At 36.8% G+C, this 23,259-nt stretch overlaps 1 protein-coding gene across 8 annotated transcripts in view; it reads right to left on the reverse strand.

Moving 5' to 3' along the window:
* TPK1 (thiamin pyrophosphokinase 1) overlaps positions 1–23,259 on the reverse strand; it is a 397,642-nt gene that overhangs the window by 150,732 nt on the left and 223,651 nt on the right. The gene's annotated exons all lie outside the window — the stretch shown is intronic.

A 23,259-nucleotide genomic window follows, 5' to 3' on the forward strand; every position in this document is an offset into this window, starting at 1 on the left:
CTAAAAGTAAATGTTGTCAAGGTTGAAACAAATTGCAGTGGATATTGAACAGTTTTAATTGTGGTCTAGATGATATGCTATTCTTTATCTAAGAAATCCAGCAAAATGGGAAGAGATCACTGTAAGGACATCCATGTCAGTGCGGGAATTAATAGAAGTCAGCCTGGATTTGTCAAGAACACATCATCCCTATGCAAATTTCATATTTGTACAGGTAACTTTCTAGAGGAGTTTGGCAATCACATTCAAAGAGCTCCTCTCCAAACTGCAATAATATATTAAATGAAATACCACAATTTCAATGATGACTCCAGTACACTTCCACACTAATCATTTATGACTTTGGATTAAGAGGTGGATAAATATTTATCAAGTTTCAGATTCAAAATTATAGAGATGTTGGGCAAAAATAATGGAATAAAATTGAATAAGTGACAATGCAGCATTCTTCACTCAAGAATATGTTCAAGATTTCCAGTCAGATTCCTTCTTTAATACTATCTCCAGTATAAGTGATCACAAAAATTCATAAAAAAGGACAAATCCAGAGAAATATGGAAACAATATTAGCAATTGGGAGTAATTGATATATTTAACTTTGGGAAAAGATGAGTGAATCAACATAGCAATTTTTAAGAACTTGAAGGACTATCACAGAGAAGATGGTCAAAAACTGAGCCAGGACACAAAATGATGATTATATGTTGCAGTTAGGCAGATTCCAACTGAATGTTAAGGAAAATATCCTAACAAGCTTTGTAGGATGTATTTGATAGAGGCTGGACTATAAATATTATGTTGGAATATTTATATCTGAATTCCCACTCTAAGCTAAGCACTATTTTGAATGCCCTTTTCTAATTTAATAAATCTATATAATTCTTTATGCCTGTTCATATGCAATTTTCTTTAATATATACAATTCTGGACAGGTAATCCTCAATTTATGACTTTTTGTTTAACAGCTGTTCAAACTTATGCTCGTGCTGAAAAAGTGACTTAGAACCAGCCCTTTCACCTCCAACCATGAGAGATGTTATAAAAATTTGAGCACTTGGCAACTGGCATGCATTTATGGCAGTTGCAGGCTGAGATATGATTATTGTAATTTGTGAGACCTTCCCAGGATGCTTCTAATAAACAAAGACAATGAGAGAAACTGGATTTGCTTAACAATTATATGATTCACTTAACCTTCATGGTTAAAGCTCATAAAAATGGGTGTGCTTCATTTAACAACATCATTGTTAAGTGACAGAAGTTCTGGTCCTAATTGTTGTTATAAGTGGAGAAGTACCTGTATGCAATTTCCATATTAGGTAGTTTCCTATGAGTATTTGAATCAAAGCAGCTATTCTAAAGCAACCATTATAATGAAAAGATCATTGTTAGAAGAAATTTCACATTTTACTGAGAATGGCTTGTGGAATCAGCAACATGAAAATATAATTTACTGCTAATTAAAATTAAGCAGATACACTATTGTATAACTCTTCCAAATACTACATTCAAATAACTGGAAACATAAACCTTGTCCTTATTGTGTGGGTATATATGCTATGTTCTGAAGTTCCCCCTTCATCCAGTTTCCAGCAGGGGGCGCCCAGCCGCAACCTGATTGGCTGGTAGTTTGACAGCCAACTATATAAGGAGCTGTCAAACAGGCCAACAGCTTTGCCTCACGGCTGAGTGGTTCATTTGCTGTTAGCGTGCGAATTCAATAAAGCCTGAGCAACCAATTTAGCCGCCTCACCTCATTCTGTTGTGCGTTCGTTCCCAGTACGAAGCACTGGTGATGAAGGTGGGATTTCCACCCTCAAGGCATTAGGCAAGTCCTGTGGGGCAACCAAAAGAGCTGATCACTGTGGCAGGGAGAGCCAAACAAGCCAGAAGGGCATACAAAAAGAGCAAAGTCACGCTGAGGGAGCTCAATAAAGTCCGCCAGCCACCTGCCTAAGGATCAAGGGTTCTGTGAAGCTGTTCAGAATGGCAGCGTTAAATTCATTCACGTCATTTGATGCATCCACAGAGACTTGGGGGTCATATATTGAGTGTTTTAACTGTTTCCTAGAGGCAAATGATCTGGTGGATTTGACAGGCAGCCGGCGAAGGGCACTGTTTCTAAATTTCTGTGGAAAACAAATGTTTGACACAGTCAGAGCTCTGTTAGCACCTCAGCCCCTGAATTCTGTCACCTGGGAGGCATTAATGGCAAAGCTTAAGAACCATTACGCTCCCACTCCCTCACGAATTGCCCGAAGGGACGCATTTAACCGGGGCGAGCAAGCTGAGGGGGAAACTGTTAATCAATTTATGGCAGGTCTCCGAACAGCTGCTCCCCATTGCGAGTTTAAAGAGCTGGATGATGCCTCACTGGATTAGTTAATCTGTGGGTTAAAAGACCTCCAAATCCAGCGCAGACTACTAGCAAAGCCTGACCTGACACTACAATCGGCATTGGACGAAGCCTGTGCTGCGGAGCTATCCAACAAGTCGATGGTAGAGATTCATGGCGCGAGCAACCCAGCTTCGGGGAGAAAAACCTTAGCTGTCCACCAAGAAGAGACTACAGAGGAAGACCTTGATCTACCAGGGAATGACGACATCCACCGGCTAAAGACTGCATCAGGTAATAATTGGCAATCCACAAAAACAGCCCAGGCACAATCCTGCATAGGATGTGGAGGGAACCATCCATGAGCAGCCTGCAAATTTCGAACTGCAAACTGTCAGCGCTGCGGAAAGAGAGGCCATTTAGCTAGGAAGTGCAGAGCTATCCTGCCTGATGACAGAGTCCAGGCAAAACAAGGGCAAATGAAGGGGCCCCCTAGAAAAGTACCTAGGTTGGGGGAAGAGTGTTTCACTATCCAAAGGGATAATTGCCACATCAACCCCAGAGTAGGGCAAACAAACTTATCACTAAAGAATTTTTTTTTACTTTGAGTGAAAATTGAGGGACAGGATTGTCAAATGGAGGTTGACACAGGATCTTCTTTGTCATTGTTTAGTTGGAGCACAATCAAAAGGTTGGTGCCCAAAATGGCAAAGAAAAGATTAAGACCCTGTTCCCTCACATTAAGAGACTATCAAGGGAATACAATTCCCATTTTGGGTCTCACTAAAGTGACAGTAGTTTTCAAACAATTCAAAGGCCATCTCCCACTAATAGTTGTGGAAAAGGCATTACCAAGTTTACTGGGCCTTGACTGGTTCGAATCCCTAGGTCTGGCCATAAGTGGAGTGCATGCCACAAATGGATAAAGCACTGACACCAAAGACGCACTGGCAAAGGAATTTGCTAGTGTTTTTGACAATGACCTAGGTAAATATACAGGGAAACCTATTTTGCTGAATTTAGACCCTACAGTTATGCCTAGGAGATTGAAAGCCAGGCAAGTGCCCTTCGCACTCCGCCCAAAAATCAATATAAGCTTATATCACAAGGGGTATTAGAGCCAATAGATCATGCTCCCTGGGAGACCCCAATTGTCATGCCACTCAAGGCTGACAGATCGGTCAGGGTGTGTGCTGACCATAAGACAACCCTGAATTTGATATTACAGCAAAGCGCGTACCCAGTGCCTGTGGTGCAACATCTGTTGCATTCACTTGGTAACAGAATTTTTTTTGCAAAGCTTGACATGGTTCAAGTGTATCAACAGCTGCCGGTAGACTCAGCCACCATAGAAGCCCAAACCATAGTAACATATAGAGGAGCATTTAGATGCAATAGGCTACAATTTGGCATTAGTGCTGCCCCTGGGATATTCCAGTCCCTAATGGAACGGCTCTTACAAGGCATCCTTGGAGTCGTTCCATACTTTGATGACATTATTGTGTCAGCTAGAGATGAAAAGGCATTTTTAGACAGCCTAAGGGAAGTTTTTAAGAGTTTCCAGGCAACATGTTTGAAACTAAACAAGAGTAAGTGCCATTTGGACATACCTAAGGTGGAGTTCCTGGGGTTCCTGATCGATGCTGTTGGAATTCATCCCATGGTCCAGGCCATAAAAAGTACTAAGGTCCAGGCCATAAAAAACGCTCCCACTCCAAACAACAAAACTGAACTGCAGGCTTTCCTTGGCCTCCTGAATTTCTACGCCATTTTCATTCCTCACAAGGCATGAGTAGGTGAACCCCTACACAGACTTTTAGATAAAAAATCTCCTTGGGTTTGGGGCAAGAAAGAGGCTAGCTCTTTTAAGGCTATGAAGGACTTGTTAACTTCAGACTCTGTTCTCATACAGTTCAACAAATGCTTACCATTAGTGTTAGCATGCGATGCTTCCCTATATGGAGTAGGGGCAGTTTTGTGTCACAGACTGCCTAATGGATCTGAGGCCCCTATAGCATTTTTCTTTAGGACCCTATTGCCGGTGGAACGCAATTACAGCCAAATAGATTGTGAGGTCCTTGCTGCCATTACTGGCATTAAATGTTTCCACGAGTATGTTTATGGACATAAGTTTGAACTTATCACGAATCATAGGCCCTTACTAGGTTTATTTGCTGGGGATAAACAGCCTCCTCAAATACTCTCCCCTCAAATGACAAAGTGGGGTTTTTTTTTGGCAGCATACTCATACACACTGACATATCGGCCGGGCAAACACCTCAGCCATGCTGATGCCCTCAGCAGGTCCCCGATTCCAGCTGCAGCAAAGGACCAGGAGGCTGAGAATCCATCCTCCTCATTGACCATCACCATTGACTGACCACTGCAGACATTGCTGCCCATTCAGCTAAAGACAGACTCTTAAGGCAAATTCTGGACTGGGTGAAAAGGGGATGGACTGGGTGAAAAGGGGATGCTGATTGTCATCCCTTCAAAATAAGGCAACAAGAGCTGTCTTGCAGCAAGGGTTGTTTACTAAGGGGGAGTAGAGTGGTAATTCCCTCATCCTAACAAAAGCACATACTGGAGGCACTCCACAAGGGTCATCTGGGCATCATTCGTATGAAGTCCTTAGGCCGAAGTTATGTGTGGTGGCCAGGGATGGACCAGGCAATATCTGAATGGGTGTCAGGGTGTCAGCAGTGTCAGGAAACTAGGCCATTACCCCCAAAAGCCCCAGTAAGAGAGTGGGAAGCCCCCAGAGGTCTATGGTCATGCCTGCACATTAATTTCGCAGAGCCTTCCAAGGCCAGACCTTTCTCATCTTAGTAGACTCTTTCTCCAAGTGAGTTGAGGTAGTTTTAATTACCTCTACAACATCTGAAGCTGTGAGCTTAGCTTTACAAAACGTGTTAGACACTCATGGGCTTTCTGATCTAATTGTATCAGATAATGGGCCACAATTTACTTCAAGAAGTTTTGAGCTGTTTCTCATTAGTTTAGGTATAAGACGTCCATTAATTGCTCCTTTCAATCCCTCTAGTAATGGTATGGCAGAATGAGGGGTAAGTTCTGCGAAAGAGGCTCTAGCAAAGATGGGCCCAGGGCCATGGCCAACTAGAGTAGCCCAGTATCTGCTAAATCAGCATTCTACCCAATGTCCATGCACAAATCATAGCCCAGCAGAATTATTAATGGGCTGAAGACTTAGAACAGTTTTAGATAGGCTGCATCCTGCCTATACACCACCCTGCCTATACACCTGCCTACACACTCGCATAGCAACACCAGGGAGTTTGATGTGGGGGACCAGGTATTCACTAGGAACTACGCAGGTAATTCCCTGTGGCTACCAGCTTCCATAACTAGCATAACTGGGCCATGTTAGTACATTGTGAAGTTAGAGGATGGCCGGACCTGGAGGCGCCACATTAATCAACTCAGGGGGCGAGGGAACCTGAGGCCAGAAGCTGTATTAACTAGGGAGAATGATGAGTTCTCAGGAACCAACACAAGACCATCTGCACCAACAACATGCCAGCAGCCACACTTACCAGAGAGGCCATGGGTCGAGGAATCACCAGCAGAGGTCCAACTGCAGCAGTCGGAGGTTCCGTTCAAAGAGGTTCCAGCTGAAGAGGTTCCCACCGCGTCTAACGAGCCATCGCTGCGCAGATCAACTAGGATCCAGCGCCGCCCGGCCTACCTCGAAGACTACGCATGCGCTGTCGAGGTGGGAAGGAGTGCTATGTTCTGAAGTTCCCCCTCTGGTCTGGTTTCCAGCAGGGGGCGCCCAGCTGCAACCTGATTGGCTGGTAGTTTGACAGCCGAGTATATAAGGAGGTGTCAAACAGGCCAACAGCTGTTGCCTCATGGCTGAGTTGGCTTATTCGCTGTTAGCGCGCAAATTCAATAAAACCTGAGCAACCAACTTAGCCGCCTCGCCTCATTCTGTTGTGCATTCATTTCCAGTACAAAGCGGTATATATACATACATGTTTATGCATGTAAGTCAGGGAACTGGGACAGTTGTAACACATAAAATTATAGGAAAGGAAATGCAGAAAAAAGACTATACTAATATATAATGTTGTTGATAGTACAAGCATTTGATAATTTATGTAGCTTAACTTAATGTTGTCAGTAATCAGTACAATAAAACATCCACAATATTCAAAACCAAATCAAACAATATCAGTAAGGTTAAGAAAAAATATACAGACAAAAAGCTTGGCTAAAAGACACCTTTAAATCAAAATATGCTAAGAGGTTGCTCAGGCAAAACACATGCAACAAAGAAATTAAAATTAGCAATCCAGATAATATAAACTTTGAAATAGCAGTTCAAGGTACAAATGTAAACAAATACATGTATATTCAAAAATAAAACTGTAAAACTCTCCAAAAGGATGTAAGAATGATAACTTCTCTTATAGAGCCTTGTCAAACCTGAGAAAAATATAGTACAATAATGACATGGCATTTGCACCCCAAAACCAATGATAAGTGCTGAGAACAAGCAATTATTGATTATCCATATAGGATAGCAGGAAAGCTGACAGCCCAGATTTGAGACCTGAGCATCACATGAAGGGACAAGCTCCTTCCTGCCCCAGCTCTTGCCCACTAGCAGCCTGAAAGCAGGCAAATGTAAGTAGATTAATAGGTACCACTTCGGTGGGAATGTAACACTGTTCCATGTGCCTTTGGCATATAGCTATGGTGGTTACATGATCACAGAAAATATCTTTGGACAATGCTGGCTCCCTGAACCAAGAAACAGAAATGAGCACTGTGCCCTTTAGCACTGCATCGTAGAGTCAGATACGACTGAACATGGAAACCTTTACCTTTGTACTCAGGCAGGTTCAATTGCTCATTATTCTTTGCCTGATGTTGCATGCCCCCATGTAAACCTGGCAACCTCATATGTTATTTGATATCAGAAAGTAGAAATTGTTTATATTGTTGATTATTGTATCAAGTTTGCTCATCACATGAGATAATTAGAGCATTTCAAGATTCTATGTAGAACAGGGTGTCAAACTCAAGGCCTGTGGGCTGGATCCGACCTGCAATGTGGTTGGATACAGCTCGTGGGCCGTCCCAGTTTACCCATATTGCTTTGGCCTGGTCTCCTCGTGTCACTTCAGCCTGGTCTCCTCGTGTTGCTTTGGCCTGGTCGATCCAACGCAGAGAGGAAAGATCAGGCCAGCAAAGCTTCGGCCCAGTCTACCTGGTGCAAAGAGGAAAGATCAGCCAATGTAGCTTCATCCCGGTCTACCCAATTAGGCCAGCGTGGCTTCAGCCCAGTCTACTCAATGTGAAGAGGAAACATGCCAGCAGTTTGGGGAATGGCATCAAGCTAACCAAGGCCTCTTAGTCAGCCACACCCACCCAATCAGCCATACACCCCAGTCTCCTGAGGTCAACTACAGCCTTGATGTGACCCTCAATGAAATTGAGTTTGACACCCTTGATGTAGAATAAAGAAGGTGTTCAATATTTTCTACCAATCCTCATAAGTGCCTACTTTTAATAAATATTGTACCTTTTTCTTCTTTCCAGCTAGAAGAATTGAAAACAGAGCATTACACAAAAGTAAGATAAAAGCCCTTCTCTTATTTGGAGTGTGTAAACTACATAACTGGTGCTATAATCTATCTCCAGTTGTCTGCCATGGGAAGTTAAGTGTTATTACCATCATCTATTTGATATTCTATGTTTAAAAGAAGTTTGCTCATAGATAATAAGTACATGGGGGGAAATCCTAGGAGATTGAGGTTGTTAAGCGTTGCTAAATCAGTCTGTTAAAATTTGTAACCCTGAAAATATTTAAGATGTTATAAACTTTTGTTTATTTTGCAATTGAATTACATAACTATTCCTTGGATTATTGTTACAACAGAATATTTCTTCATAAGTACTTCTAAACTTCTTCCAATATCTATGTCCATGAAAACTTTCAATGAATGTGAAGTAAATGTATAATATACTATATTTCCTCTACAAAAAATTAACGTGCCATTAATTTTAATTCTTAAGCAATTTTACTTTCTCAGCCTGATACTTTCACCTATTATTCAGGAAAGATAATCAGAAATCAAGAGAAATCAAATTGATACCATTTATCCTCTTGTCAAATGATTATGGACTAAAAGGAACTACTGTATAATCTTTACATAAACTTGCTGACATTTGGATAAAAGCATGTAGACAGATTCACAGGTAGTTTAATTCCATTAATTTGAGGTGACAGAGGTGTGAAGGTTAAGCAGAGAAAATCTGACATTTCAGCAAACTTTATACTAATGTGTTTATTAAATGAAGCAAAATGTGTGATGTTCCCAGTAGCTATTACTTGTGATTTCAAATAAACTTAAAGTGTCTTTAGATGACTTCAACTTTCATATAGCAAAAAGATGTTAGTCAGTGCATTTATTAGGATTGAGAATGTGTAGTAAGCAACTGTTTCTACAATTTAAAGACCTTTTAAAATAAATCCTTTATAATAGCAATAACAATATTGCAAAAATATTGCATATAATGTCCAAAGGTTTTAGTAATGTTTATTCCTAAATTTTAAACTATTCCTATTATAACTGATTTAATATCATCTTCACTGTATTTGCAGTTAATATTTCTGTTTGATTTAATCATTCTTTCATATTCCATATTATATTATTCCTGATCTGGCTGCCCCAAATGAGAAATCCAACAAAACAGATTGGAGGTTTTTGACAGCATATTATAATAATATTATCATATTATAATTCAAATAATAGTACTCTATAGGTAAGGAATTGTAAACCAATTATGGGGTGCTAGCCTCCATGTCGTAAGATTACTATTTATATCAGCAGTTAGGTAAATTCAGAGAAAATAAATGGGCTCATTTACCTGGACTTTGATGGTTTTATGGATCTTGAGATCTGATTGCATTCTACCTATTGCTTCCTGCTCAAACACATTTACTTTCAAATTATCACTGTCACTTTTAACTCAAATATCTACTGAAAAATGCACCATTTTTCCTCATTTATGTCTACAAATAACAATATTTAACAATAAAGAATAGTATAATAAAAATAATACAATTGCATTTGAAGAGTTGTTTAGATTCATAACAAAGTTATTTTTAATTCTTGATTCAGTATTAGCAGAACTTATTTGAAAAATATTTATCTAGCTTTTTCACATAAAAAGGATTTGAGGAATCAAAATTTAAAATGTAAATGTGTATCTAACTTTTTAAACATTTTCCTTGTTCCAGAAAAATGCCATTTTTTTCAAGTCATTTATTTATCAATTGATAGTAATAATGTCCATATATACAATTCCATCAACAATGAACAGATAACGTTTCCAGTTTCGCAAGGCTTCGGCGGCGGCAGGAATTCGCGACTCTCCGCGATTCCTGCAGCGCTCACTGCCGAGGTTCCTCCGATCCAAACGGATCTGGAGGATATGGTTGCCCCGTAGAGGCAGCCGAAGAGAGAGGGGATCCGGATTGGGGTTTGGGGGGTACTGCAAACCCCCTCCTCAGCTGGCAAAACCCCTTTTTCCCAAGGCGGTGAAGCGGCGGTCAGCAATGGCCGCCACAAAGAAGCCTGCAGCCGGGTAAGATTCGTGCTGGAGGAAGTAGGAGAAAGCGAAAGTGTTGGCTGAACCGGGACAACAAGAAACTCCTAAACACCCTGGAAACTAAATTGTTTGAAGGATACATTGTCTCCCAAAGAAGATTGTAAAAGCGGCGGAAGAAAGCTGGAAAGGGAAAGTTATTTTCTTTCACTCTCCCTTCCCACAGAAATAGCAGACGGAAATCTGAAAAATCTACTTGGGCATAGAAGGTAATCTAACTTGAAATTTAAAGCCAAGGGGATAAAGGATTTCTGGACATTGGAATTAAAAACCTAAAATTATTTTTATTTGCTATAAGTGGAAGGGAAGAGATAAAGACTTATTTTAAGATTGTACTGAAGGAGACTGCTTTGGGTTTATAAGATCAGAAATAAAAGATATTACGACTTCTAGAAGACTACTTTGGAACTGTGTATTTGAATTCTACCCTAGGAAGTGAAAATATATAAAGAAGAAAGTGCTAAATGAAACTGTTTGCTTTGATTTGGATTGCTTTGTGACTTTGGGATTTTTGTGAAATATTTCTTGAAAGATTAAAGATATTTGGGTTGTTTTAAAAAAAATGGCATTATCTTTTGAAGAATTACAAATGGAATTTCAAAAACTGAAAGAAGAGGAACAAGAAGACAAGGGCTCTTCTGGATCTATTTTCCACTTTTTAGAAATGGCGATTTCTACCTATCAAGAAATACAACAAAGACAGGAAGGCTGGGATGAAGAAGGAGAAGACATCTTTAATGGACAAATACTCTTAGTGGAGGAAGAAAAGCGAAAGGGGGGCAAGGAAAAGATGAATTTAGGACTTAAAAAAGCAACCAAGAAAAAGAAAAATAAGATGAAAAATCGATATGATGTCAGAAAGCAACAGAAAAGAGAAATACAACAGAGAGGGAAGACTAAGAGAGTGAAATTTGAGAGATGGGGGGATCAAAAAGCTAGAATTGACAAGAAAGGAAGGGAAAAAGGAAAGAGAAGTCATAAAGGTTTTAAACAAGATGTTAAAAAACAGGTTTTTTTCAGAGATAAGAGGTAAGATATAATTTTATAAAAATGATTCTGCAAAAGTACATAAGATTGTATTGTAGATATTAGTATTTGAAACTGAGTTAGAAAATTAAAATATTATATGAGTTAATAATGCATTAAAGGGAAGCTATGAAAATGTTTAAGATTTAATAATAAAGTTTAATTTCCTATGAAACATTGTTCTTATTATATTATAAATTCAATATTCCTTTTTTTGGTTTTATTATTACTTATTAAATTTAATATTAATTGCTTGTTTTATTATTTTGAAATGTAGTACTTAGAATGTACGAAGCAGAATCAGTATGGAAAATATGTATTACTTTAAGTGTTAAATTTAGGGGAAAGATAAAAAGTTGTCATACTTCAACCAGTGTTTACAGGAGAAATATTGTATTAGAAAGATAGGATAAATAGATGATTGAAAGAGAACGGACAAAAGATGCAAGTATAATTATTTAAATTGAGATGAAATAAATAAAATAGAATTAAAAGAGTGAAGAGGAGAGAGAAAATATATAGAAAATATAGAATGTTAAATAAGACATGAAATAGTATATTAAGTGAGCACAAATTTGATTTATGTCTGTACAAAAGATTTAACCCGGAGTAAGCCGCTTTCCAAAAAGAAGTTTTATGTATTTATGTTTTGTGTAATGTTTGTCTATGTTTGAAAGGATGTGGAAGAGAACTAATGAAACTATATACAATGAATATATATAATTCAAGGCAAAAGAAATACAATTAAATAGAAGGAAAGGGAGTAATAAAGAGAAGTTGGGAAAAGATATGAAGTTGATCAGATAAGATAAATATACATATTAAATTGTGTTTGTATAGAAATGTGATAATGTGGAATTATTTTCTTTTTAAATAAGATGTTTTATTTGTTTTTTTTTTTAGAAAAGATATTTTATGTTACTACATCCTATGTTTTGTTTGTTTATGTATTGTTTTTAAAAAATTAATAAAATTTGTTCAAAAAACCCCCCAATGAACAGATAACAATGAAGCAGGTAACAATGAAGACTATAATACATTTATCACAAGATACTCTTTAATGTTGCAGTCAAATAAAGGGCTAGCATAAAACTCAGAGGGAATTTTTTTGAAGTAGAGGAATTAATTTTCAGATTATGAAATAATTATCAGAATATTTTAAAAACATCTTATTGGCTTAAATCCATCTCACACGAATTTTTGAAGAGAAAATTTGAAGTTAAAAGTAAGGAACAATTTTTAGCAATGATTGGGGTGGTTTGATCTATACCACCTTCTATTTCCTTTAAACAACTGTGTAAAGATATTTTTTTTTAATAACTTGGAATTAAAACTGCTATCTTCATTGTTTTCAGATTAGTATTTTCATTACTACATTGATGTAACCTCAAAAGCTATAAGATATGTAAATAATTAAATAAACTAAATATATTGATTTCTTAAGAATCTAGATCAAGTAATTGCTTTACTTATTTTCTTGCTTTATTTTTTTCAGAATATAGCTTATAGTAAGTCAAAGATCTGTTCTAATGTTATAGTCACACAATTCTATTTGTATCATTGGAAATTCTATATATTTCTTGTTTCAAACCTGCACACAATTTCTCCAGTGCATGAAAAGCCTCAATTAGTCATATACATTTAATTAGTATTTTGAAAAAGCAGATATGAGGCAGTGAAAATTCAAATTCCAGGGTTATTTTTACATCTTTAATCTCTCTTGGAATTAATGATTTTACATTTGATTCTTCTGAAAATTCTCATTGGTGAAATTCAAATGTGTTAGTATGCAATATATCTCAATAATTTGTAACTTCTTTACTGTTTTCAATATGATGATCCAATTAAAATGGGGTAATTCTATTCTGCTATTCCAATATGCCAAATGCATAAAAATTAAATAAATATTCAGTCATTTAACTATTTAATTTCTTCTTAAAGCGTATAAAAGAATTACAATGTCCAATCCTCAGATCTGATTTGAGAAACTTAAAACACTATTTTCATTAGCTCCATTATATGTAGCTAACCCACTAATATCTGGAGCTACAAGATGGAAAAAACATCTTGGTCTTGCTTTTAAATATTCCAGATCCCAGTTCCTAATATCTCTAAAAACTTTTTTATATAAAGAGATTAATTAGTGAAAAATGTGAATATATGAATTAACAAATAGGTAAGAACCTTTCTCCCTTCTTTTAAATTTCTAAATGGATAGATTTCTTCATTATGCAGTTTATCTGCCTGCAGTTTGAAATGAAATAATTCAAAATTTTACCCAAATCATATTTATTTCATTTTTCTAAGGTGGTGGGGGGGGAGAGAGAGAGAGATTATGAAAAGTTGTCATCTGTCTGTACAATACATTGCTATCAGTTCTGGTTATTTTATGGAAAATTGTTTTTCATGCTGCAAAATGAAATTATTGTTCAAAAAAATATTAGACTGTGACTTAGTAATTGCATGAATAATATTTTAGATATAGCTTTGTCATGATTGTATAAGGACTATTTGTAATATCCAACTTAAATATTAACATTTTCTTCACTTCAATTACAGGAGCAGTTGAATAATTATGTCGAATAATTATATAATTATTAATGATTATGTTGAATAATTATGTCGTTCTTTATTTTGGTTTTAGCAGATGCCAATAATAAAATGGCTAAGAACAGGAAATTCCACTGATTTTTTAAAAATATAATACTATAATAATAGGAGGCATGATGACCAGGGGTAGGATTCAAATTTCTTAACAACCGGTTCTATGGGCATGGCCTAATTTGTGGTTGTGGCTTGGTGGTCATGTGACTGGCTGGGTGTGGCTTGTATGTAAATATTGTAAATATTTATGTAAGTATTGATTTTTTAATAAAAAGAACACCTTTTACTCAAAATCAGGCAAAGCAGGCAGGCAGATTGAGTTGCTTCCAGAATCACAGATTCCCTCAGAGATCTACCATTCTGCAATGTGCTACCTGAGTCTGTCACATAAAATTTGCTTGCAAGCAAACTCACAAAATTAACTCACAACACACCATGTATGCAAATATTGAATTTTTTATAAAAAAAAGAGCAACTTTTACCCAAAATCAGACAAAGCAGGCAGGCAGATTGAGTTGTTCCCAGAATCACAGATTCACTCAGAGATCTATTGTTCTGCAATCTGCTACCTGAGTCTGCACTGAAAAATAGAAGCTTCAGTCCTCCTTTTAGATTAGCTAGAAAGCAAGAAATCCAATGATTTCCTGCTTTCTAGCTAATCTAAATCTCCCGGCACAGCTGATAGTCGAAACAGCTGATGGTCGGGAAAAAAAAGGAAAAATAGCAACTTACCAAAAATTAGGTAGGCACAATGCAGGCAAGTTGGATGGCACACATGCCAGGTAAGGAGTGGGCGGGGCGGAGCCAGCCAGTGGCATGATTTGCCGGTTCTCCGAACTGCGCAGAATCGTAACAACTGGTTCTATAGAACCAGTCCGACCAGATAGAATCCCACCCCTGATGATGACTCAGCAGTTAAAGAGTGGAGCTTGTTATCTGGAAAGCTGACAGCCTGGGTTTGAGACCCAAGCACCAATTAATGGGGTAATCTCCCATTTTTACCCCAGTCCCCTACCCATCGAGCAGTTTTAAAGCATGCAAGTGGAAGTAGATTAATAGGTGCTGTTGAGGTAATTCTCCATTAGGAGAATGAGTGCATACAGGGAGACGTAGTGAGAGTAGTGAAGAATAATACACAAACAGCACACAGATACACTGTACAGTAAATGTAGGTTTTTACTGCCAATAAACGTTTACGCACAGTCCAAGATAAGCAGTCCAAGTCATTCATAGGTAAAGCAGTCAGTTTTCAGTTCAGGGATAATCCAAATATCAAAGTCCAGTATCAAAAAAACAGTTCAGTAACAGACTTACATCAACGATCAGTAACACTCTTTAGGAGGAACGGCAACTCTCTCCAACAGAAGGAAACAGAGACTCACTCACTTCACTGAGACTGAGACAACCCAGGTTTCTGGCTCCATCTTATGGCCATTTGTGGAACCACACCCAATTACAGATTTAGTATTCTCTTAAAGGCATAGTATTAAAATGTCTATCCTAGTTTATATATTTCCAACCCAAATAACTGTTAGGTGACTTACATTCCTAACAGGTGCCACATCAGTGGGAAATTAATAGCATTCTGTGTGCCTTTTGAATCTAGAAATGTTGGCCACATGACCAAGAAAATGTCTTCAGGCAATTCTGGCTCCCCTGCCCAAGAAATGGAAATGAGCACTATGCCCTAAAGTCAGACAAGACTGGACAGAGAAACCTTTACCTTTACTTTACTACAATACTGTGAAACACAGAATATAAAAATACCTATATCATCAGTCTGAAGTCAAAATAAAATTGCAGCTCAAAATAATAGCTCATCTAAACAAGACTGTTTTAATTGTCCTATATTTTGTGTGTGTGTGTGTGTGTGTGTGTGTGTGTGTGTGTGTGACACACTAAAGTTATTATTTTATTCTATTCTATTATTCTATGTCTTTGAGGAGTTCTCCCCTTTTGTTATGATATGTACAGAATAACCCTTGAGTAACAAGGATATACACATGGAAATGTTTATGAGAGTAGTTATGAATTAATCAGCCACACACAGATACACTAAATTGAGTTAAAGTTTACTTTAAAAAATAGCACGGTCCAATAAACGGTCCAGGTCATATACGTTTTACAGTCCAAAGAATATCCAATTGCAAAGTCTTCTTACTGGTTGCCTTTGTCATTTTCAGTAAAAAAATATATCAAAGTATAAGCACAGCATAAATACAACAGAGAATCTTAGATAGCAACAGAATGTCAGAGAGACAGAATGTCAGAGAGAACAAGCCATGATCTCTAGCTCCCTCTTATGGCAACCTGCAATACAATCAATCGGAATATAGTATAAATCAATACAGTGATTTTGTCTTAAAGCTACAAACATACATTGCTGGTTTATATATTGCCAACCCAACTAATTGGTGGACAGATTCCTAACATTCTCCCCTTTGGGTAGGTCAATATATAATACATTACATTTTTAAACCATAATTCTCACAACACTATGCTTAATTGCACCTTGAGCTTTCGTGAAATGATCTGCAATATTATGTTCAGTCATACAGTATTCTAACTGAATTAATTTATTTTGAACACACTATCTAATGTTCAAATATCTCAAATCAATATGTTTAGACCTTGTTTTAACAGCTAAATTAGTAGCTATACTATTTGCAGATTGATTGTCTTCATAAACAATAAACAGATCATGTACAGTAATTCCAATATCCTTCAAAAATTGTTTATAATATATCAATTCTGTACACATTAATGATAAACATGAGAATTCCGCTTCCATAGTGGATAAACTAATATGCTGTTGCCTAATAGACTTCCATCCTATTAAAGCATTACCCAACATTACCACTATACCTGATGTTGACTTACGAGTCATTATATCAGTAGCAAAACTTGCATCGGCATATGCAGTTAACACTAATTCATTACTTGGTTCTAAATATAATGAATAATTGATTGTGTGTTTTAAAAACCTAATTATTCGCTTAGCTGCTTGCCAATGCCTTTCATTTGGTTCAGCATTATACCTAGCCAACTGGTTTACACTGTAAGATATATCTAGTCTAGACCAATTACTCAGATATGTAGACTACTGATTAAGGATTGATATATTCCTTATAAAACATAGGACTTTTGATATCACTATGTGTAAATTCCTTACTCATTGGTGTCTTAGCAGATTTACAATGCTCCACGTTATAGCATTTTAATAATTGGCTAATCTTCTTGGCTTGTGAAATTTTAAAACCTTTATTCGTTTTCACTATATCAAGACCCAAATAATGCTTAATCTCCCCTAAATTTCTAATCCTGAACTTTTTCTGTAATCTATAAACAATATCATTTGCTTCTTGTTTAGTTTTAGTTATAATTGCCATGTCATCCTTAAATAACAGTAATAGAGAAATTAAACTATCTTTTTCACTTTGGAACAAACAAGGATCAGCTATACCAGCTCCAAAACCTATTGAAACTAATTCCTTTACAATACTTTTATTCCATTCATAACCGGATTGCTTTAGACCATAGAGACTTTTCTTTAATTTCCAATAATCAGTTTTTCCATCATCCTTTAAACCTAATGGCTTCTTCATATAGATGGTATGTTGTAAAGGTGCATGCAGATATGCAGTTTCAACATCTACATGGTTTATTTTACATTTATTCTTAGTTGCCCAAACTAATGCTGCTCTTAATGTATTTGCTTTCAGACAAGATGCAAACACTTCATCATAGTCCTTATCTGACTGAGCAAATCCTTAAGCAACTAATATTGCTTTATGGGTAATAGTCCCATCCACACCAGTCTTTATCTTTATGCTCACCTGGTGGTAACTTTACATCCTCAAACACCTCTAAATCCTTTAACGATTTTAACTCCCTATTCATAGCTTCCTGCCAAGCTACCTGATCCTTTGTAGGATACAGTTTTATTTCTTTTAAGTTAGAAGGTTCTGTATTAACCTGACATACAATGCTAGCTTGAAATCTGTCAGGTGGATCTCTCTCCCTAGTTGACCTTCTAGGCAACTTAGTACATGTTGTTGGCATGTCCTTTTCCTTTACCTCTCCTATTAAATCCTCATCTTCTACAGTCATAGAGGGTTCTTCTATTGATGATTCCTCCATTGAGGATTCCTTCACTATCTTATCATCAATATTATTATCATTAGGATTATTGGTAAACAATGGAGTCTCAACAACAACACTATCCTGTACCTTATTATATTCCTGTTCAAGCTTTCTCCAGCCAACATGCTCCAGAAATTTAGCAGTTGCACTACAATATATAGTAGTACCTGGCTCCCAAAATCTAAATGATCTATGATTAGATTCAAAACCTACAAAATATAATTTTCTCATTCTATGTTGTCCCTTTTGCCTTACTTGCGTGGGAATATGAACCCATGCTGGGGTTCCAAATGTATGTAAATAACTGAGATCTGGCTTTTTTCCATTCCAACGAGTAAATGGTAATTTACCAGTCACTGAATTCACTACGTTATTCAAAACATGGTTAGCACACATTATTGCTTCACCCCAAAGTTTCTCTGATAAACCAGAATCCAAAATCATAGTCCTAGCCATAGCCTGTAATGTTTATCCCCTAAGTTCAATATATGGGTTATATTGTGGTCTATAAGAAGCAGAACGCTTATGTTCAATGCAAGCTTTCTGTAACATGGCTTCAAATTTTCTATTGGTAAATTCAGTACCATTATCTGTTACTAAGCCAATAACTTTCTGTTTCTTTTTCCTTTCAGCAAATTTTAGCCAGTTTACAAAATGCTGGTATGTTTCCATCTTCGTTTTCATTATATAACAGAAACCATATCTGGAAAAATGATCAATTATACTTAATATGTAATAGGCTCCACCTAAATTAGGTTTCTTAGGTCGAATAATATCAGCAAAAACAACCTCTAATGGTTCACTGGTTTTGAATCCATGTACCCTATTGGCAGGAGTTACCTTGCTTTTTTCTTGATTGCAAGCATTGCAATTTAAATACTTTGTACAAGGTTTTAATTTTATACCATTAGATAACTCAACAGTTTTCTTTAGCATTTTGAAATTTATATGTCCCATACGTCTATGGAGCAGATGAATACATTCATCATGAGGCTTTTTATTCTCATAAACTGAGTTAGCATTAATTAATGGATTATCATGTATAATAAACAAACCATTATCTAATCTTGCAATAACACTTTTACCCTGTTTTTCAATTAAACATTTATCTCCCTGAAAGGTTACAACAAATCCTGCTTTTACCATTTCTCTTACAGATAGCAAGTTAAATATCAGTCTAGGTACATATAACACCGGTAAACGTTCATTAATACATGAACAATATGCAGTACCTTCTCCAGATGCTCTCAATTTCCATCCATTAGCTAATGATACATGCTGTTTACTCTTTGTCGTGTTAACAAACCTCTCTTTACTTTTAGTTATACACTTAGGTGCTCCACTGTCAACTACCCATATATCATAGTTTACAGTTGTAGTTGTACTTGATATGGCTAAACTAACATCTTTATACACTCTCTGTATATTAATAGCATTCTGTTTCTTACCCTTTTTACAGTATCTGGCTATATGGCCTTTAGCCCCACAAGAAAAACATTTCCTAACAATAGAGGCAGTTGAAGACAGTTTTTCTTCCTGTGGCTGTCTTTCTCTCAGTTGATTTTTATCTTGCCTTCTTCTTGACTCTTCTAACAGTCTTCCAGTTATGCCAGTCAATGTAAGTTCATCTCTGTTTAAAACTTCCAGTGAAGACACATAATCATCATAAGTTTCATCCAAAGAAGAAAGAATGATGTAAACTTGATGCAACTCCAAGAAAATCAGCTCCTTTTCTTGTAGCTCTTATAAAGTCCTTTTCATAAACTCCAAATGAGCTAACATATCGACACCTTTATAAGACGGGCCCTAAACAGTTTATGTGTAAGGTGTATGTGTGCACCCACACTATCTCGAACATAAATCCTCTTCAAAATGTCCCAACACCTAGCAGCAGATTCTTCACCACGAATATGGACTAATTGCTGATCACTCAGTGCCAGTCCAATTATACTAAGAGCCTTTTCATTATCCCAGTTAAAGTCAGCTATTTTCTTTTTATCTTCATCATTTAATGGGTCCCAAGCTGTTACATTCGGTGGACTATTAACTACAGTCCATAATCCGTCTTTACACAGAAGTAGGCTGCATTTCATAGACCAGGAAACATAGTTTGTTCCATCCAACCGGGTTATCTGGGATATACTAGTTGACTGTTCTTGTGCCATTGGTAGTTTAACAATAAACCGCAATCAGCTGGCTGAATATGAAACTGTATATTCACAATGATTCTCAATATCTCTCTGGGCCCATAATCAATGTTATGATATGCATAGAATAACCCTTGAGTAACAAGGATCCGCACATGGAAACATTTATGAGAGTAGTTATGAATAATTATTCATAACTACTCTCATAAATGTTTCCATGTGCATATCCTTGTTACTCAAGGGTTATTCTGTACATATCATAACACCTTTGTCTTCTTAGGGTTGAGAAAGAGTGATTGGTTCAAGGTCATCCAGCTAATTTTGTGCCCATGGTGGGATAAGAATTCACATTCTTTGAGTTTCTAACATGGCACTTTAAACAAGCTCTCTTTAATTGTATTCAATTGCCTTACAATAGTTATAATAATGTTTACAAAATATACAATTCAAAATTCAAACAACTAGTAACCAACAACACTAGACTCAACAACTGCTTCGATCTCATTGTCAGTTTAAATTCAATTTATGGACCACAAATAAAAGAACCCTTTTCCAACAATGACCACAGCACGATTGACTTTTATTTCAACGTAAGTCCTCACAAAATCAACATAATGATTTGTTCCCAATTATAACTTTTAAAAGGCCAACTACGATCTCATAGACACTGACCTCTCATCTCTTGATGAAGCAAACTCTATTCACTGGCTGTAAAACTGCTGAAGACCATTACAACATCTTTTTATTCAAAGTCAAAAGAGTCATTAAACTATATGTACCACCAATATCCCCCAAAAATACTTCTTTGGCGAAAACCAAACTGGCTACATAGCTAACTTTAAAAGCCGCTACAAAAACTTATGCTACCAGATAAAGACTGAAGGCACCAATCATCACATCAAACAAGAAGAATACCTTCTGCACACAAAATCCACTTCTATAATTTTGTAAACAATGAACTCAAAGACTCAAGATCCACCCTACCCTAAAAGGACTTAACGGCAAAGACTGTAATGATAAAACCATTAAAGCAAATCTCTTTAACACATTCTTCGGCTCAGTCTTTGTAAACAGCAATGGCTCATGCCAAATATTTCGTAGTCGTACCACAGATAATTACAATGATCTAATATATATAGAGATTTTTATATGATAATGTTGGAAAAGCACTATGCAATCTAAAGCCATCTCTATCTATTGGACCAGATGGACCATGTGCCTACTTCTTAAAAAAGCTCTCCACTGCCAGATCCTTGCCCAACCTATGATCATTAGCCATGGTCATCCTCATTTTCAAAAAGGGAGTTCCCAGCCTAATTGAAAATTACAGGCCAATCTTTTTATGTTGCGCCACCTGCAAAGTCATGGAATCAATCATTAACTAATCCATTACCCTCCACTTAGAGGCAAACAACATACTCTCAAACAAACGATTTGGCTTCAGAAAAAAATTATCCTGTAACGCGCAACTCCTACACTGAAAAAACATATGGACTACAGAGCTCGATCAGGGCAAGGCAATAGATGCAATTCACATTTACTTATGTAAAGCCTTTGATTCAGTGGTACATGACAAACTACTTCTAAAACTAAAATCTTATGACCCTTGCATAATTGGATAGCTGCATTCCTGTCAAACAGGCAACAAATGTTCAAAATAGGGAGCGCCCTATCAAATCCTGTAAATATTAACAGTGGTGTTCCCCAAGGCAGCGTTCTAGGACCAACTCTCTTTATACTTTACATAAATGACTTTTGTGATCATATTAAAAGCAACTGCATTCTCTTAGCTGATGATGTAAAACTATTCAACATCACCGACAATGCTACTACCCTTAAAAAAGACCTTGACTATGTGTCAGAATGATCAAACAAGTGGCAACTTCAAATCTCAACCAACAAATGCTCTGTCTTACATATTGGCAAAAAAAATAATCAGAAAATAAAATGCAAGCTGGACGGACATGCTTGTAGACGACGCTCATTCTGTCAAGGACTTTGGAGTACTTACTCATCTCTAATGATCTAAGTGCCAGGGCCCACTGTAACAACATTGCCAAAAAGACATTAAGAGTTGTTAACCTAATCCTGTGTAGCTTTTTCTCCAGTAGTATTGTACTACTAACTAGAGCATACAAAACATTCGCTAGACCAATTCTCGAATACAGCTCATCTGTCTGGAACCGCACTGCATATCGGCCATTAATACAATTGAGAGAGTCCAGAGATATTTTATGAGAAGAGTCCTCCACTCCTCTACTTGCAGCAGAATACCTTATGCCAATAGACTTGAAATTAAAGCTTAGACAACTTAGAACTACGCCACCTTTGGTCTGACCTAAGCGTAGTACATAAAATTATATATTGTAATGTCCTACCTGTCAATGACTCCTTCAGCTTCAACCACAACAATACACGAGCACACAATAGATACAAACTTAAAGTAAACCACACCAAACTTGATTGCAGGAAATACAACTTCAGCAACAGAGTGGTCAGTGCCTGGAATACACTATCTGACTCAGAGGTGGTATTCAGCAGGTTCTGACCAGTTCTGGAAACTAGTAGTGCAAATTTTGAGTAGTTCGGAGAACCGGCAAATACCACCTCTGACTGGAGATTTTACAGTATCCTTCCCCTGCCACGCCCACTAAGCCATGCCCACAGAACTGGTAGTAAACAAATTTGAATCGCACCACTGATCTGACTCTGTGGTTCTTCCCTAAACCCTCAAAACTTTAACCTTAGACTGTCTACTGTTGACCTCACCCCATTCCTAAGAGGTCTGTAAGAGGCATGCATAAGCACACCAGCGTGCCTTCCATCCCTGTTGAAATGTTCCCTTTTATTCATTTTCATTTCATGTATTAATAATTATGTTTATATGTATATTTGTTATCTAAACACATGCTTGACAAAATAAATAAATAAACAAAAAAGATAATTTGTGTATCTCAGTTTTAACATAAATCTGTGATCAATAGTACCTGAAGGAAAGAGAGGTTTCCAAGATATTATTAAGGAAATATGGATGGTTATATTAAAGAATATATGGATTTCTGAAATTTACAATATAAGGCTATTAAACAAAAATACATTACTATTGTCCAAAGATTAGGAGTAGTAGTCACTGACCAAAGGTAATGACAGGTGGTTGCTGAAACAGCTTTGTATTTCTAGGGAATTTTGGCTGAACATCCTTGGTACTTTCTAATTTCCCTTCTCTTTCTCTCATTCTAATTTTGTGAAGTGAGAAAGAATAAAAGGAAAAATTTTATTTTAGTGCAATCTATTCCAAATACTACTTTGTATTTTGAACTGTATCTCCACCATTGTGCCTAACAAATGTCTTAACTAACTACT

The sequence above is a fragment of the Notechis scutatus genome, chromosome Z (assembly GCF_049901735.1).
Source record: "Notechis scutatus isolate UNSWTSFEM ecotype Mainland chromosome Z, rNotScu1.2, whole genome shotgun sequence".
Taxonomy (NCBI): Eukaryota; Metazoa; Chordata; class Lepidosauria; order Squamata; family Elapidae; genus Notechis; species Notechis scutatus.